This window comes from Lissotriton helveticus, chromosome 12 (assembly GCF_964261635.1).
Source record: "Lissotriton helveticus chromosome 12, aLisHel1.1, whole genome shotgun sequence".
Lineage (NCBI taxonomy): Eukaryota > Metazoa > Chordata > Amphibia > Caudata > Salamandridae > Lissotriton > Lissotriton helveticus.
The window spans coordinates 475,426,523-475,444,282 of record NC_136073.1 but is presented as its reverse complement, the minus strand read 5'-3'; positions in this window follow the sequence as shown (position 1 = coordinate 475,444,282).

Below are 17,760 nucleotides of genomic sequence, written 5' to 3'. Positions count from 1 at the left end.
CCGGCCTAATGCTCGTCCGTCCCAAACTGCATGCTTTCGAAATTCTAACACAGACCCGTAATGTCTCAATGTTGTGTAATGCGCTGAATAGCCTATCTTAATACACGGCCACTCCCCATGTCGCACGTGTACTATTTAGCCTATTGTTGCACACCTCTCTCTCTCTCTCTCTCTCTCTCTCTCTCCCCTCCACACTCTCACTCTTCCTAACGACTGGCACCTAATTGGCAAACCACCACCCCTGGTGCACCACCCAATTGGCTCCAAATACCGCAAGTATTTGCACAAATTTGTCTTAAATAAAATCACCTTGATGCCAAGTTACTACCTCTCCTTTCTGCTAAATATTGATGAAACCTAGAATTGGCCAAAAAGGAAAGGACAGGTAAGACGACTGAGGTTCCCTAATCTGACCCGTAATAAGGGAACTACATGTCAGTGGCTTCTATGATAAAATGCCTCAGGTAACGCGACCTTCCCCGTCCCGAATTGTCTCAATACCCAAACAGTAAAAGTGATCGAAGCATCCCCGTCTTCCCAGAACGCCCCCAGTTTTGTATCAGCTGCCCCGGACGAGAGTTTAAAAAATATCCCTCACCCCCGGTTGTAAGAGATGGGTCGACTTACAACTAACACAGGCCAGCCGTTGTTCCTAGAAATGATTTGTTGATGAGCAAGCTACAGAGTTTAGAATTCGAGAAATGTCACTGAACGCTTACCAACTGAACTGTGGCCTTCTGCTAGATAACGCCCTCATGACACAAAGCAAGACGATAGTCCCTCACCCCAGTTTGCTATGTTCCTAGTTGTTTTCCACAAGACCCCGGTCACCCCAAGGATGAGTCGAATAGTTATCGCAAGCCCCCCGGTTTTTAATGAAGTAATCAGGTTGTAAGAGACTATGTAGAAATTAGAATGATGTTTGCGAAGTTAAGATTAGACCGAAATGAAGAAATTGTTGCAGTAAACCCTGTTGAAAGTAAAATGTTTAGCTGAAAGATAGGATGCATTGATATAATGGAAAATTGTTTAGCCTATGTTCATTCCTCAGAAAGATACCTATCAGACCATGGTGATAGCACGTTGCACTTTTTCGTAAAATACAAAGCCCTGGAGAACGGTATAGCTTCGTGAGGCTCGTACTAGGAAAGTGGGTCTCTGCCAGAAGAACTGACGTGACTGTAATAAACAAATGCAATGAATAAGTATCAGATCTCGTACCACGACAATGAATGTAATACCAACAAACGCCAAAGAAATAGTTACGAAGGGAAGTTATAGGAAATCCAGCAAACCCATCATCAATTATTTATATGTTGGTTGTAAACCCCAATGTAACGGATGTTTCTCAGTTGCTTGGAGTTGGGAGAGAAATAGACTTATGTGATTACCTTCCTCTGCCAATTCTCTAAAGACTGTCTTTTCAAACTCATTTAAGGGTACCACTGTCGGAGGAGAGAGAGACCGGATGTGGGAGCACGCGGCCTGACTGCAGATCGTGGAACATCTGCGACATTGGCCAAGGCGAGACCGCAACAGTAAGGAGTCGCAGGACGAGGCACTGTTTCCGACAAAATGAAAGGAAAGGGCTGACCTGATGCCCCTGCTCGATGATCAACATGTGCCGGAAAGTCCCCGCTCTCTGAACTCGGTCATGGGCCCGCCTACCTGAAGTTTTCCGTCCCCCTGGTCTGTTCCCGATCTGGCCCTGCTCCATCCCCTTTTCCTCCGACCTACCCTAAGGACTACTCACACACCCCCTTCTTCCACCTGAACTCTTTGACAATCGACTCGAAAAAGAAAAAAAACTGCGGTCAGATAGAATAGGGTTTTGTTGCAAACTAAAATGAAACTTGGGTGCCCTGTCTAAGGTACCCATGAAAGAATAGTTAGGACACAGGGCGAAAAAGGACCTTTTTGACCAGGAAAGCGAGGAAAAGGTCATGCCCTGCAACGCAGGACCTAGAATAGAGCTGGACACATAGCTCCACCGCCGGTGCTCAACAGTGCCAACAGAAGACGACAAAGAATGCTGAGAACTCACTAATGATGGTCCACGACAATAAGACTTCCCCTTCGAACAGTGACACCCCTGATTATCGTTTTTTCTACGTCTCATTTCTCTCCCAGCCACCATTGTATTGATTATGCTCCAACCGAATACGAAATGAACTTACATATGTAATAACCTATCAGTTCATATTCCGAATGACTATAAGCATCTATGAAATATACCCAACGCTCTCACCACAGAATTGTTTTTGTCCGATATTGCATTACTATGACTTTCCTGCAACGAGCTTAACGATGGGCCCGCCTCCTAGGATGAAAGATTTTAAATGTAATGTTTACAGCTCCTTCACCTGGGTTCCTACTTCTTTACTCATGATCGCCACAGTAGACATGGATAGGAAATAGGCCAGCAAGATGTCTTGGGAATGTTAAAGGGAGGACTGTGGAAAATTAGTACGGTTTGGTAAACATTATCTGCGCCATCTTGCCTTTTCCCCTGATGCCACACTTTTTGTCGTGCGCACCCGCCATTTTAGGTGCCTCGATCAGAACCACCCTCTGCACACCACTGACCCCCAGCACAGCTCTTCTCCCTCGCAAGCCCCCCCCCACACACTGGCCACCCCCGCTCTCACATGCCCTGGGTCATAAACCCCTCTTCAGCGCAGCTCTGCCTCGGAATCCCATCCTGTTCCCAGCGCGACACCTCCCTTCATTCCTTTCATGGTCCCAGGCCCTTTGATACAAACCCCCTTTTCCTGTGTGCCCGTTTGTCTTCCTCGTTCCCAGGCCGCCACCTGGCCCTGCGGATACTGTTTATTGCCCCCCCCCATACAGTAGGAAGCTTCCCCCCCATTAAAGGACCCTCGAATTGATCAAAGCCCCCACCCTATGAGATCCGATCAACCTCACACACTCCGTGAATCGGCGGAATGTCCAGCTGCGCGATAATCATCACCTGTTGTGACCGAGGTGGGGACTTCAACTGTAAATGTGTGTGGGAACGGGCCTGAAGGGGAGATTCCGAGGATGTCCTTTCATATTTCAAAGCATTGCAAGAATGTGTTACCTGCAATAAAGATCGTAAACCTGTGTATAAGAGGCCAGGCCTCAGAGATGCGGTTAGAGCACCTTGTGACGATACTTGCTGTCCGAACTGATGTGTTCTCCTCCGGAGAGAATAAAACCTTGTTTCCTGCCTTCCAGTCTCCAGCGCCTGCCTCTTCATTGATTAATATTTTGTGGGTTAAAGAGGCGACACCGCCGGGCAATACTTAAGGATCTTTGTTTATTGGTTGTCCTGAACCCTTTTTCTACACGGCGATAATGGGCTTGATAATATGCCCTTGAGAATTCCAACAGAAGCCCATGTTCTGGTGTGAAAATGGGCTTCTACTGGAATTCTCCAGGGCATATTATCAAGCCAATTATCGCCGATTTAGTGGCAGTTTTCTGCCTCTAAACCGGCGATAATTTTAACGCGGTCTTTGATAATATGGTCCTAAGAATTTAAAACGTAACACCGTGGTTGGGGGTTCTCTTTAATGATCGGAAATGATTTCTATCCAAATGAACCCCTTTTCTAACATTAAGAAAGTATAACGGAAGACTGGGGCAAAAATCATAACACTCTAATGTATACCTTGCAGTTTGCATGTAGCTCTTTGATGACAGTTAATAGCTCACTGTTCTATGTTAGGATTATAATTTATAAGCTGCAAGTAACAAAGGATCTCTCAGACAAAAGCAGCAACCCACTGAGCTATTTACATTGTATGAACTTTGTGATCTCAATGATAAACGTTGTTTGCAACAGGCATATTAGCTCTCTGCTCTACCTTACCATAAGTCAAAACTTCCACTAGACAAACCGCCATCTCTCTTTAGGAAAAACATTAATCATCTCAGTTATTTTGACTTTTTTATTGTTGCCTGAAAATTGCTGGAGGCCAGGAATGCGGCAGCTGGAGCTTTTAAAGCCATAATATACTTCAAACACGACGACCCCATGAAGTCAGCGTCTGGTGAAGTCGCACCGGTCGCACTGCCCTATTTCGGCCCTGATAATATGCCGCTTATCTCCAGTGCAACAAACTCAACATATTTATGTTTTACTTCTGGATAAATATTAAGTGCAAGAAACCCTGAAGACTTGCTTTATAAGTTGGCCCAGGCACAATTTCAATTATGCCAGAGTAATTGAAGTAATTCTGTGTTACTTTTTGAAGCGAAATTTCTGATAATAACCCGACTACTCCTATTTGCGTTAATAGGAGTAATTTAGGGGAAATAAATCCTACTGGAAGAGCACATTTAGTGAGAGCGAGCAGCCTTTTGCGCTCGCTATTCATGTCCGGCTTCATTTCGGAGTTATTTCTTAGTTCAAAATGCATCCTTCGATCTATTTTGGATGCGAGGGTGCACTTTGCAGTGAGAAAATAGTGCTAAATGCTAGGAGTAAGTTAAGGAAAATCCTACCACAAGAGCGAATTTAGGGGCATATTATCAAGACAGGAGATAAAAATTATCGCCGCTTTATCGGCAGAAAACTGCTGATAAAGCGGCGATAATGGGCTCGATAATATGCTCTATGGAATTCCAATCGAAGCCCATGTTAGATGTCTTCACATCTAACATGGGCTTTGATTGGAATTCCATATTTCATATTATCAAGCCCATTATCGCCGCTTTATCGGCAGTTTTCTGCCGATAAAGCGGCGATAATTTTATCTCCTGTCTTGATAATATGCCCCTTAGAGAGTGGGAGCGTCTGCTCGCTATTCGTGTTCTGTTGCATTTAGCGCTATTTACAGTGCAAAATTCATTCTTGCATCTATTTTGGATTCGAGGGGGTATTTTATGTTAAGAAATAGCACTAATCGCAGGATTACTCTTCTTGTGTAGTTATGCGTAATGGCGTAAATTTCTTTGTTAATTCTACATGACTATGCAAGTTATGCCCACCCCTAATTATATGCTTTGTCCCAGGACGTCTTCCTCCACACCTGTGGCCAATGGATATTCAGAAGCTCGGCAAATGCCCCCTGCCTATTAAATACATAACAGGCGGTGGCTAGATTTGCAACAATGCAAGCGTTACATAGGGGCATATTAGCAAGAACCTTGTTAAAATTATCGCCGTTTTAGTGGCTGGAAACAGCCGCTAAAACGGCGATAATGGGCTTGCTAATTAGCGTTATAGAATTCCAATGGAAGCCCAGGTTAGATGTCCTGCACATCTAACCTGGGCTTGTATTGGAATTCTATAACGCATATTATCAAGCCCATTATCGCCGTTTTAGCGTCAGTTTCCTGCCGCTACAATGGCGATAATTTTAACGAGGTTCTTGCTAATATGTCCCATAGTTCGCAAACACGCACCAATGACGTTGGTAAATTAAGAACTTACTTATTTTTAAACTAGGTACAAAGCCATGGAGCACATCTTCGCACACGCACACTGCATCTTTGAACATTTTTTGTAAAATGGACCAATTGCACTTACTTTCAAGTATCTATTTACTGGTAAACGCTCAAGTAAACCTTATACGATCTTTTAGGATGTAAAGCATTCTTCATTATTGCACAGTTCATTTCCTTTACTGTGACCCTTTAACTCCTACTGCCATTGGAAACAAGAAACGAAATGATATATAGTGTATGTTTAAATTAAAACTCTAAAAGGGCATACTCCTAGAGTTCTCGAGTGCATGACTTCACTTGTGTATGTATGTGACTGTATTGTTAGAAAAGTCTAATTGCGTTTGATTAGCTTCGTGATTAATATTCTGTCCATAATTTACCATGCTTCAATAAAATACCCTAAAGTAGTGTAATGATTAGATTTCAGGAATATGTGTTTTGCAATTAAGTTCCTCTTGATTTTGATATGCAGATTAAGAAATTGTGGTCCTATTTAAAAAAAATGCCCTTATTAACTCAGCAGTGTGCTCAGAAGATTAGGTTAGAAAATCTTGGATTTTTTTTGTATATGCAAGTTAAAATGTATTTCAATCAAGGCTATGTGGGTAAATCAGATTTCATTAGTTTAAGTTCACAGCCATTCTCTTTTAATGGATGATGTGTCACCTAACATTGCAGAAATGTGATTAATAGTTTATCAGTTAATTAAAACAGAGGTTTCGTTTTTTAAAGAAAATGAAAGGTAGATATTCTTTATTCATCATAAATGCAAATGAATATAGCCCAAATCCATTCTGTTTTTAATAACTTTTTTTTTCAAAAGGCTAACAAAAAAAACAGCAGCTAAATGAAATACATAGGAAGAGTTAGGAGGGGGCGTGGTTGTGCTCATCAACTGAGCAAATGCAGCTTTCTTCTGCCAAATCATGCGAATATTGTATGTAGCAGATGCAAAGAGCACATGGCGATGCAAAAATGGGCAGGAGGTGTGTATTCGCATGAATGTTGATTGGCCAAAAATACTGTGGGTAGCAAAGTTACATCATGAACCCTTTGACTCCAGGTGACATTACATGGTTAACCCCTATTTCCCATCAATAGCCCGTCAACAGTCTCCTGTTTCCAGCAGAGAGCTTGAGTTAAGGGCAAGTAAACATGTCGCCCAGAGCACTCTTTACATTCTTGCAGCTGCCTTCATGACCTCAGACCAAGGGTAGCAAAGGCATTGTGAAGGGTACCAAATGGCAAGCCAGGGGTAGTTAGTGTTACCCTAGCTACCTCTAAGTGACATACATGTGCACTCTCTGCATACGCATTCTTAGGGTAGTAGGGGGTTATATTTCTGTTTGTCTGGTATCAATTACCCTCTTTAGCCTCAACACTAAAATGGTCCACTAGTCCTCCATTCCTCAAACGGCATACACTTAGGCCTGTGCAAAGATCACAGGTACTCTCATGATGTTATGTGTTTTATTTGAGAGCAGATAAGCCTGTGACTGATGCCTGCTGGCATTGTTGATGAATGTTATAATTGGAGGTAGTGGGAATGTAGCACAGCAGAGATACTGAAGCATACGTAAAGATGGTGGCACCATGTACTTTAGAGGCTCACTTACATGCGACAAATTCCTGTCCCATGCCCTTATTGCCACAATCCGCAGGTCTGAGCGGCAGAGCTGCAGGATTCAGTGCACAAAGGTTACTGGACCTGATATTTTAATACGTTTTTAAATTTTATGTTAGAGTTCTTTATAATGTGCTCTCATGTGCTCAGCAGATGCTACAGAGAACCGTGGACGTCAAGAAGGGGAGAGACAACTTGGGTTGGAATTATTCAGTGGCGTATTTTTATTTTATTTCAGAGTTTCTTTTTAGGTCTTGCCTAGAGCAACTTTAGCTATTTGTTGTTAAGTCAAGTCAAATAAACTTTATTCGGCCATACCTGACCATAAAAGCACATTTGCACACACCAAGAGTATAAAGATAAAACCTATATAATACATATTAAAGGGCAGGTCCACAAATTCATAAACAATTGCCAACTATGGGTCTCAGTTTCCTAACATACAGATCTTCTGAGCTTTCATAGACCTTGTTAAAGTGCATTATATACAGTACTAGCAATAATTTAAAACAATGCCCCCTAAAAGTAACATTTCTAAAACCGGTTCAGTGCATGATCACATTTTTTCCTTCGCCATACTGCACCTGTTAAAATTCTTGCAACCCCAAAACATATCAAAGGTGAGGACAACATTTGCAGATATATCAGAGCTGGCCTCACTTGTGCAAAATTACAATGTTTTACAAGTGATAAGATATCTTTTATCCCTAGATCATCAGAAAATCCAACGAAAAACAAAATGTTGAAGATCTTGGCCAGAGAAGTTGTCACAAGAGCAGGGCTTTAAGGCCCTGGCTTAGAAAAGCACTTGGGGACTGTAAAGGATACAAGATGATTCTGCAGGAGCGTCAGGAATCCGAAGAATAGTCCACAGCCTTCCCCTGCGGCCTTCCGACTCTATCGAACACTAGAGTACGAGAGGCACGCCAGGGGAAAACAGGGAGACAAAACAAGGAAAGGTTGGGGCAAAAAATGTGTGATTGTAGTCTTCAGACTGGATGGTTGACAACTTCTCTTTAGTGTTTGGCAACAAGTAGGCTGTAATACAAAGGAAGTAATTACTCGAGACTGACTATAACACGTTTCTACAATCACTATTATTTCTATACATATAAACCTTTCATACCCAGGATTATCTGAAATGTCACTGAATGGATATGGAGGAATCTTTTATAAGGAACTCGTCTGGAGCTGTATCAAAGATGAAAGAAGTCAGTAAGTACTGTGTGCCTCCATACAAATAGTACAATACAATGAAACTAGTACACAGCTCACTCTGATTCTTGTGTAGAGCTCGAGATACACTTCCAATAGTCAGAGGGAATGTCCTAACTCTGGTGCCAACACTCCTGGCAGCTGTACAAACATCTATGAAAACAAAACATGTATTCAAAACTTCAGCACGTATGTACTTAAACCAAAATATAAGCAGCGCAAGTTGCGCTGTTACCGTGATTCTGAGACGTGTAGAAGTAGCCAATCCACTCTGGTCCACGCAAGATTCAACAGCCAAATACGTGGTAATCCACAGGAATATGGGTAACCAAAGCAAAGTAGGACCAGTGAAAAGGGAAGGAATAACTCTAAATGGGAAATGAGGACACTAACTAAACTAACTAAAGAAGGACACCAAAGAAAACCCGGCCGGGCAGCGGATACAAAGACCGGCTGACGGGCGAAGCAACTTCAGTGAGGGTAAAATGGAAAGGGACAGCCCGGCCCGTCAGCGGAGAACAAGCCCGGCTGACAGGCGGAGCAAACAGGGATGACACACGGAGGAGCCCGGCCCGTCAACGGAGAACAAGCCCGGCTGACAGGCGGAGCAAACAGGATGACACACAGAGGTTGAGTCCCACCGGATGGCGGAGAAAACCCGGCCGCCGGGCGAGACTCCCAAAGGAAGGGGGAGAGAATGTTCACGAAAGGCCTCGTGAACAATCAGCATGCAAAGGCAAGCGGTAAAGGGCAACACCCTCACAGACTGCGGAGATAGAGAGAGCGAGAGCCGGCGCCCATAAGGAACACGGGGGCCGGGAGGCTCTCTCGGAGGATAGCGTCGGAAGGACAGCAAAACGGAAGTCAGGCCAACAGGAAACATGAAGTCAGGCAAACAGGACGGCACAGACCCAACGGAGCTAGACGCAAGAACGTGAAGCGTCGCTCCGAGAGTCGAGGAGTCCTAAATAACGCACACTTAAAGGGACAGTGTGGTAGGAGGGAGCTTGCGGCATGACAGTACACTCCCCCCACAACAATCCCCACCTGGTTTGGGCTTGTCAGGATGTCTTTGGTGATACGCCCTTAACAATCGGGGTGCATGAATGTTAGAAGAGGGTTCCCATGTACGCTCTTCTACACCATATCCCTTCCAATGGACCAAATATTGAACCATACTCCTCACTCTACGAGAATCAAGGATAGCCTCAACCTCGTATTCTTCCGAGTCCTGCAGAGTTAACGGAGTAGGTTTCAGCGGCAATTTAGTCCCTGGTTCAACCGGTTTTAGTAAGGATACATGGAATACCGGATGTATCTTGAATGAAGGTGGAAGTTGTAATCTCATGGCAACAGGATTGATTACCTTTTCCACCTTATAGGGACCTATGTATTTGGGGTTGAATTTGCGTGGACCCCCGAGAGCAATATATTTAGTGGAGAGCCAAACCTCGTCCCCTGGTGTGTATATGGGTTCTAATCTCTTGTGTAGATTTGCCCCTTCTGTGTATCTCACTTTAGCCATTTCAAGACTCTCCAATGCCTTCCTTTGTATATCTAGTATTCTCTCTACCCTATCGGACGCAGCAGGGGTTGGACATTCTGTAGCACAACCTGAGGGTAATAACTTAGGGTGGTAACCATATGAACAGAAGAAAGGAGAGACGTTGATGGAGGAGTGTATGCTGTTGTTATAGGAGATTTCTGCTACCCATACTAACTCATCCCAGTCCACTAGAGACTGTAACACCTGATTCCTTATGTATTGCTCAAAACACTGGTTAACTCTCTCCGTCTGCCCATCTGACTGTGGATGGTGACTTGAGGGCAAACGGACGTCTATCTGGAGCAAAGAACATAAACTCCTCCAGAATCTTGACACAAATTGGGCTCCTCTGTCGGAGACCAAGACAGAAGGGAAACCATGAAGTCGCACTATGTGTTGCATGAATATGGACGCCAATTCTACGGCCGTGGGTAAATGCTGTAACGGCACGAAATGAGCCATTTTAGTGAACATATCCACCACCACCAGCAACGTATTGTTCTTTGCTTTAGTGAACGGTAGTTCCACTATAAAATCAAGGGACACAGTATGCCAGGGGCTGGGAGGGGCTGGCAACGGCATGAGAAGGCCCACAGGATTGAGGCGAGATACCTTGGTTTGAGCACATACATAACATGTTTTAACAAAGCGTTCAATGTCTGCCAGCATAGTAGGCCACCAAAAACGGTCACGCACTGTTCTGATAGATCTCTTTATCCCTGGATGGCCTGCTATCTGATGGGAATGATACCACTTCAAGACTTGCTCCTGTAACTTCTTTGTTGGTAACACCACTCCCCCTTGTACACACACAATGTCTCCTCGCATGGAAGTGTCATGTGAACCCACCACCTTCGTCATGTCTGCCGAGGCCTGACTAGTCCTAACCTGCGCCAGGAATTCTTCCTCTGTCTGTATGCTTCCTACGATATTCGATCTAGGAATGATAAAAGTTTGTTCAATGGGGTCCGTAGGGGCCTCGAATCCCAAACGTGATAGGGCATCTGCTTTGCCATTACGTTTTCCAGGTCTATATTGTACAGTGAAGTCAAACTCACTAAAGAATTGAGACCAACGCAGTTGTCTCATGGAAAGCGCCTTTGCTGACTTGAGGTATTGGAGGTTACGATGGTCTGTATATACTACTGCAGGATGTCTGGCACCTAAGAGATACTGCCTCCACTCTTCAAATGCCTTCTTGATTGCTATAAGTTCCTTATCCCCCACAGCATAGTTATATTCCACCGGGGTGAACTTATGTGAATAATATGCCACCGGATGACACTCACCGGATACAGCATCCACTTGAGATAGAACACCTCCCACTGCCACTTGAGACGCGTCTACCTCCACCACAAAGGGCAGAGCTGGATTAGGATGACGCAGCACAGGGGCACTGGTGAAAGCTTCCTTTAGAAGCTGAAAAGATTGCTCTGCCTCACAGGACCATACAAAAGGAACCCCTTTTTTCAACAAAGATGTAATGGGCGACACCAGGGCAGAGAAATTGCGGATGAACCGCCGATAAAAGTTGGCCAGACCCACAAAACTTTGGATTTCTTTGACTGAACGAGGAGCAGGCCACGCCAGAACAGCCTCCACCTTGGTGGAATCCATGCGAAGGCCCTTAGGGGAAACGATATATCCCAGAAAGGGAACCTCCTGGGTGTGGAAAGTACACTTTTCCAACTTGCAGTATAGGCGATTGTCTAGCAAACGTTCTAACACGTTGCGTACATGCTGTTGGTGTATTGCCAAGGTAGGGGAAAAAATCAACAAATCATCAATATAGGCAATCACATATAGTTCCAGCATGTCCTTCAATACTTCATTTATGAAGAATTGAAACGCCGCAGGGGCGTTGCAAAGCCCAAAGGGCATTACAAGGTACTCGAAGAGACCATATTTGGTGCAGAAAGCCGTCTTCCACTCATCTCCCTCCTTGACCCGCACCAGATGATATGCGCCACGTAAGTCCAACTTGGTAAAAAACTGGGCATTGCGGATTCTGTCAAGGAGGGAGGCGATGAGAGGCAGAGGATAACGGTTCTTTATGGTAACGTCATTTAACTTCCGATAGTCGATACAGAACCGCAGACCCCCTTCGCGTTTCGGAATGAAGAACAAAGAAGAAGAGGCTGGGGATCGCGACGGTCGGATAAATCCCTTCTCAAGCATAGAGTCTAGATAGTCACGTAAATATACATTCTCTTTTTCAGTGAGTGCGTATACTCTGCTGCAGGGTATTCTAGCTCCTGCCTCAAGATCGATACGGCAGTCTTAGACTCTGTGTGGAGGAAGAACATCAGCTTCCTTTACATCAAAGACCGCCTGCAAATCTTGATAGCAGGGTGGGAGAACAGGACAGCCCTCGGGACTGTCCTTGACTGAGTGTGCTTCTCCCTTCGTTGCCCCTACTGAGGGAGCCGGTGTAACGGGAGGGAAAGTTATAGTTGACGTCTCCCAGTTTATGTCAGGATTTTGCGTCCTCAACCATGGAATACCCAGGAGCACCGGGAATTGCGGAGAACTAATTAAATCAAACATTAAGTCCTCATGATGATCAGGTGCTATAGCCATATGTATTGGGATGGTGCGATGAGTAACTGGACCAGAAATAAGAGAGCTGCCATCGATGGTGGTGACATTACTGGCGACCTCTTTTTCAGTACAGGATATCATGTTTTCTTTAGCCCACTCCATGTCCATGTAGTTTCCAGAAGCCCCAGAATCTATCATTATCAAAACATGTAAACCATGTGCGCCTTGTGTTAGATATGCTGATACGTATAAATGATTAGTAGGAGTGTAGGTATAGTCCGAGGAAGAGACTGTTAGTCCAGACCTACCTGGGTTCCTCGTCTCACAAGAACCCAGGCTGACTAGTTTCCCGAAAACTTGGACTGAGCGGGTTTAACTGGGCACTCTCTTAAAAAGTGACCTGCTTTACCACAATACAAACAGAGCCGAAGAGTTCTTCTCCTCAGTCTTTCCTCGGAAGTCAGAGGGCCTCGGACTATACCTATCTGCATGGGTTCGCTGTCGTCAGTGGCTTTTTCTGGGGAGTTCTTTTTTTCCTTTACAGCAACATAACGGTACTCATGCTTCCCTTTCTCCCTCTTCCTTTCATGCAAACGATGGTCAATCTTCACTACCAAATCAATGAGAGCGGTACAGGATGTAGGGAGCTCTACTATCTGTGACAAAGCATCTTTCAAGTCATCCCGTAAACCCCGGTAGAACATGGTACTGCGTTTTTCCTCAGGCCAATTGGACTCAACCACCAACCGGCGAAACTTAGTTATATAGGCGACTAGATCTTGAGTACCCTGTTTAAGTTCTAATAATTCTGTATCGGAAGAATGGGTATACATGTGTCTATCGAATAATTTACGGAATTCTCGTCTAAAGGATGTATAGTTATGTAACAGCGGGTCATCTCTATCTACTAAAGGTATAGCCCAATCAGCTGCAGAACCACTGAGGTACGATATTACAAAGGCTACCTTAGCCTGATCAGAGGGAAAACATTGAGCCTTACAGGAAAAGTGTAGTTGACATTGACTAAGGAAGGCTGCGCATCGCGCTGCATCTCCTGCAAATCTTTTAAGGGGTGCTAAAGGTATTGTAGGAGGTGTGGTTACCTGTACCACCGATGTCCCTCCTCCTGTAGCCCCTGTAGTCTGATGTCTTTGTATAGTGTCTACTCTGGCCATCAATGTTTGAGTCTCGACCTGCAGACTCCCTAACATACCCGCTAAATCCGCCAGGGTAACAGTTTCAAGATCCATGACGCTCAGGCAGAACACACCACTTGGGCTTCACGTTCTGTAAAGGATACAAGATGATTCTGCAGGAGCGTCAGGAATCCGAAGAATAGTCCACAGCCTTCCCCTGCGGCCTTCCGACTCTATCGAACACTAGAGTACGAGAGGCACGCCAGGGGAAAACAGGGAGACAAAACAAGGAAAGGTTGGGGCAAAAAATGTGTGATTGTAGTCTTCAGACTGGATGGTTGACAACTTCTCTTGAGTGTTTGGCAACAAGTAGGCTGTAATACAAAGGAAGTAATTACTCAAGACTGACTATAACACGTTTCTACAATCACTATTATTTCTATACATATAAACCTTTCATACCCAGGATTATCTGAAATGTCACTGAATGGATATGGAGGAATCTTTTATAAGGAACTCGTCTGGAGCTGTATCAAAGATGACAGAAGTCAGTAAGTACTGTGTGCCTCCATACAAATAGTACAATACAATGAAACTAGTACACAGCTCACTCTGATTCTTGTGTAGAGCTCGAGATACACTTCCAATAGTCAGAGGGAATGTCCTAACTCTGGTGCCAACACTCCTGGCAGCTGTACAAACATCTATGAAAACAAAACATGTATTCAAAACTTCAGCACGTATGTACTTAAACCAAAATATAAGCAGCGCAAGTTGCGCTGTTACCGTGATTCTGAGACGTGTAGAAGTAGCCAATCCACTCTGGTCCACGCAAGATTCAACAGCCAAATACGTGGTAATCCACAGGAATATGGGTAACCAAAGCAAAGTAGGACCAGTGAAAAGGGAAGGAATAACTCTAAATGGGAAATGAGGACACTAACTAAACTAACTAAAGAAGGACACCAAAGAAAACCCGGCCGGGCAGCGGATACAAAGACCGGCTGACGGGCGAAGCAACTTCAGTGAGGGTAAAATGGAAAGGGACAGCCCAGCCCGTCAGCGGAGCAAACAGGGATGAGACACGGAGGAGCCCGGCCCGTCAACGGAGAACAAGCCCGGCTGACAGGCGGAGCAAACAGGGATGACACACAGAGGTTGAGTCCCACCGGATGGCGGAGAAAACCCGGCCGCCGGGCGAGACTCCCAAAGGAAGGGGAGAGAATGTTCACGAAAGGCCTCGTGAACAATCAGCATGCAAAGGCAAGTGGTAAAGGGCAACACCCTCACAGACAGCGGAGATAGAGAGAGCGAGAGCCGGCGCCCATAAGGAACACGGGGGCCGGGAGGCTCTCTCGGAGGATAGCGTCGGAAGGACAGCAAAATGGAAGTCAGGCCAACAGGAAACAGGAAGTCAGGCAAACAGGACGGCACAGACCCAACGGAGCTAGACGCAAGAACGTGAAGCGTCGCTCCGAGAGTCGAGGAGTCCTAAATAACGCACACTTAAAGGGACCGTGTGGTAGGAGGGGGCTTGCGGCATGACAGGGACCAGCCGACACTAATGAATGCAGCTAAGCCGAAATCTAATTAAAAGAAAGCAATGGTGTAAATTTTCAATGTACGACCAGAAAGGTTGTTTCAGGGTCCCAGGACTCAAAATGAAATATTGTCTTATTGGGGGTTTACTGAGTTCACTGTTTTCCCTGTCCACCATCCTCCTAGTTAAAAATGGCCTTTTAATCTCTTTCAACTCTCCAGGGTACATCTGTCTGGGGTGTGTAAAAAGCTCAGGGCGCCCTATATTCACAAGCTGCTTTGAAATGTAACCTAACCAAGGAATGTCGGCAGCCCTATCAAGCCTCATACAATCTCATAAAAAAAATTGGTTCAGGGTAGGGGTGGGGCTAGACCATATTTTTAACCACCGGATTAAGGGGTCACTGCTATGCGATCGGAAATATAGCCCTGCCCTAGTTCTTCATGCCCCATAAAAGAAAGGGTGCTAGGGGGTACAGCTAAAGGTTTCTGCAGATATTTATTTTCAGCCACCAGCAGATCGCAGGTCTCTTTATAGCCCCATACCTTGCAGCCATACTTGGCCATTGTTATGCATTTCTCGTTAAAGACCTTCAATAGTGGTCGTAATGGTTTACTTACCATCCTCCTAGCAAAGTCCATTTTTTTTAGTATTCGCTGAGTTTCCATGACACTTTTTCGTCAAACAGAATACCCAAATAAGGAAATGTAGCCACATTTGTCAGGTCCGCACCTTATGAGCGTACACTTGTCACGCTTTATATTACCGGTCGACATTATATGGGACTTAGAGAAATTAATGGAGAGGTCAAGTGAAACCATAAAATCAGTACAAGTGTTTACAAGTCTTTGCAACCCCAATGGCGTCCTTGAAAGTAGACCTGCATCGTCTGCATATAAGAGAGCAGGGATGAGCTTAGAGTCTTTCTATGTAAATGTAAATGTACAGGAATTTATATAGCGCAATCACCGAGCGGTTTCTAAGCGCTTGCTTAGGGAACCCGTCCTGGTATTCCCCTGTGAGATAACCCCGGCGGGGTATCCGCAAGGTGAAAGCCAGGCATCCCGTCGCGAGGGGCCGTTGTGGAGATAAAGCAAGCTATTGCCCAGAGTCGCAGAGTGTGAACTCGTGAATCAAGTAGGCACCGGAGCGAGAATTGTCGAGTCCATGGACATTTTAGGACTCAAGAACCGGCCGAGCCGGGAATTGAACCCTGGTCCCGGGCTGACCTCTGCTTCCAGGTCTGCCTCCTCTAACCAGTGAGCCACACTTCTATGGAATGTCTTTGCTAGCAGTTGACAGAGCAGCCCTCAGGTTGTTAATATATAAAGTAAATAAGACAGGGGGCCAAAATACATCCCTGCCTCACCGTTCGTTTAACATCCCAAGATTCTGTAAGGGAACCATTTTCATGATATCTGTCCGAGGCAGTCAAATTTAAGTGGGACCAGTGCAAGAAGGCCACCAGATCAGCATCCATTCTAATTTCTAGTAGCAAGGGCCATACTTTTGACCTATTCACTTGGTCAAAAGCGGACGTTAAGTCCATGAATGCCATGTACATACGTCCCCTTTTGGCGAGTGTATAATTGCCAATCATCATTAGTAGGTTTATGCATTGGTACACTGTCCTCATGCCTTTTCTGAAACCGTATTGCAGGTCTGAGATTATATTGCTTGTGTCTAACCATATTGTTAAGCGATCTAAGATCACCTTACCCAAGATTTTAGCGGCGAAATCTAGTCATGAAATTGGGCAGTAACATGCAGGGTCATTCCTGGCGCCCTTTTTAAAAGTGGGTAAAATAACCGCTGTGGACAATGAGGGCAGTGATGCGCCCCTTGTTGTAGCATTAAAGAACCTGACTAGGATCTTTGCCCAAGTCCCTGGATCAGCCTTGTACAAATTTGCGGGGACTCCTTCAGGACCGGGGGCTTTTTGTCCTGATGTGGCCATGACGGCTTTCTGGATCTCGACTACCCCAAAGGTTAGCGGATGCGTCTCTATACAGAGTTCCCAAGGGGTAGCAGTTTTCTCTAGGTTCACTGGTCTATAAATCTGCTCAAAATGGCACACCCATCTATCAGCAAGGATGACACAATCTGTTCTCATGGAGTGTTGATCTAGTAAAAAAGGACTGTTTACAATTTTCCAGAATATTGAACTGTTGGACAAGACACTAACCCTATTTCAGATCGTGCCATGTATGTTCCCATATCTTGTCTTTCCTTAGGTTTGAGGCCAATTTAGACTTTCCTACAAACCTTGAACTTTTCTGTATCCTTAGGTTTATGTTTTAAAGCATTCATAAGAGCCTTTTGGGATTTAGAGCAGTTTGAATCAAATTATTTTTTCCCCTTAGAGTCCCCTGTCCTACCTCTTCCCATTAGATTTCCTGCAATCCGCTTTACAAGGTTACCAAAAGCCCCTATTACCACACTATCCTCAGAATGGTTATCAAGACATAGTTTGTTATCTTCTTCGCCCTCGGTGTATAGCTTAGCCAAAATGAGCTCCAGCATTATCTTTCCCAACCTGATTTTACGGGCCTGATCTATGGGTTTAAAATCTCCATCAGTGGGTTGCGATCACTATAACTATAGTCGAACAACAGCCCTGTCAATGAAAGATAGTACTGAATCTATCTCACCCGTATGCTCAAGACATTGTAGATTATTTATAGCAAATAGGCTCTCTATCGGGAAACATCCATTACAGTGC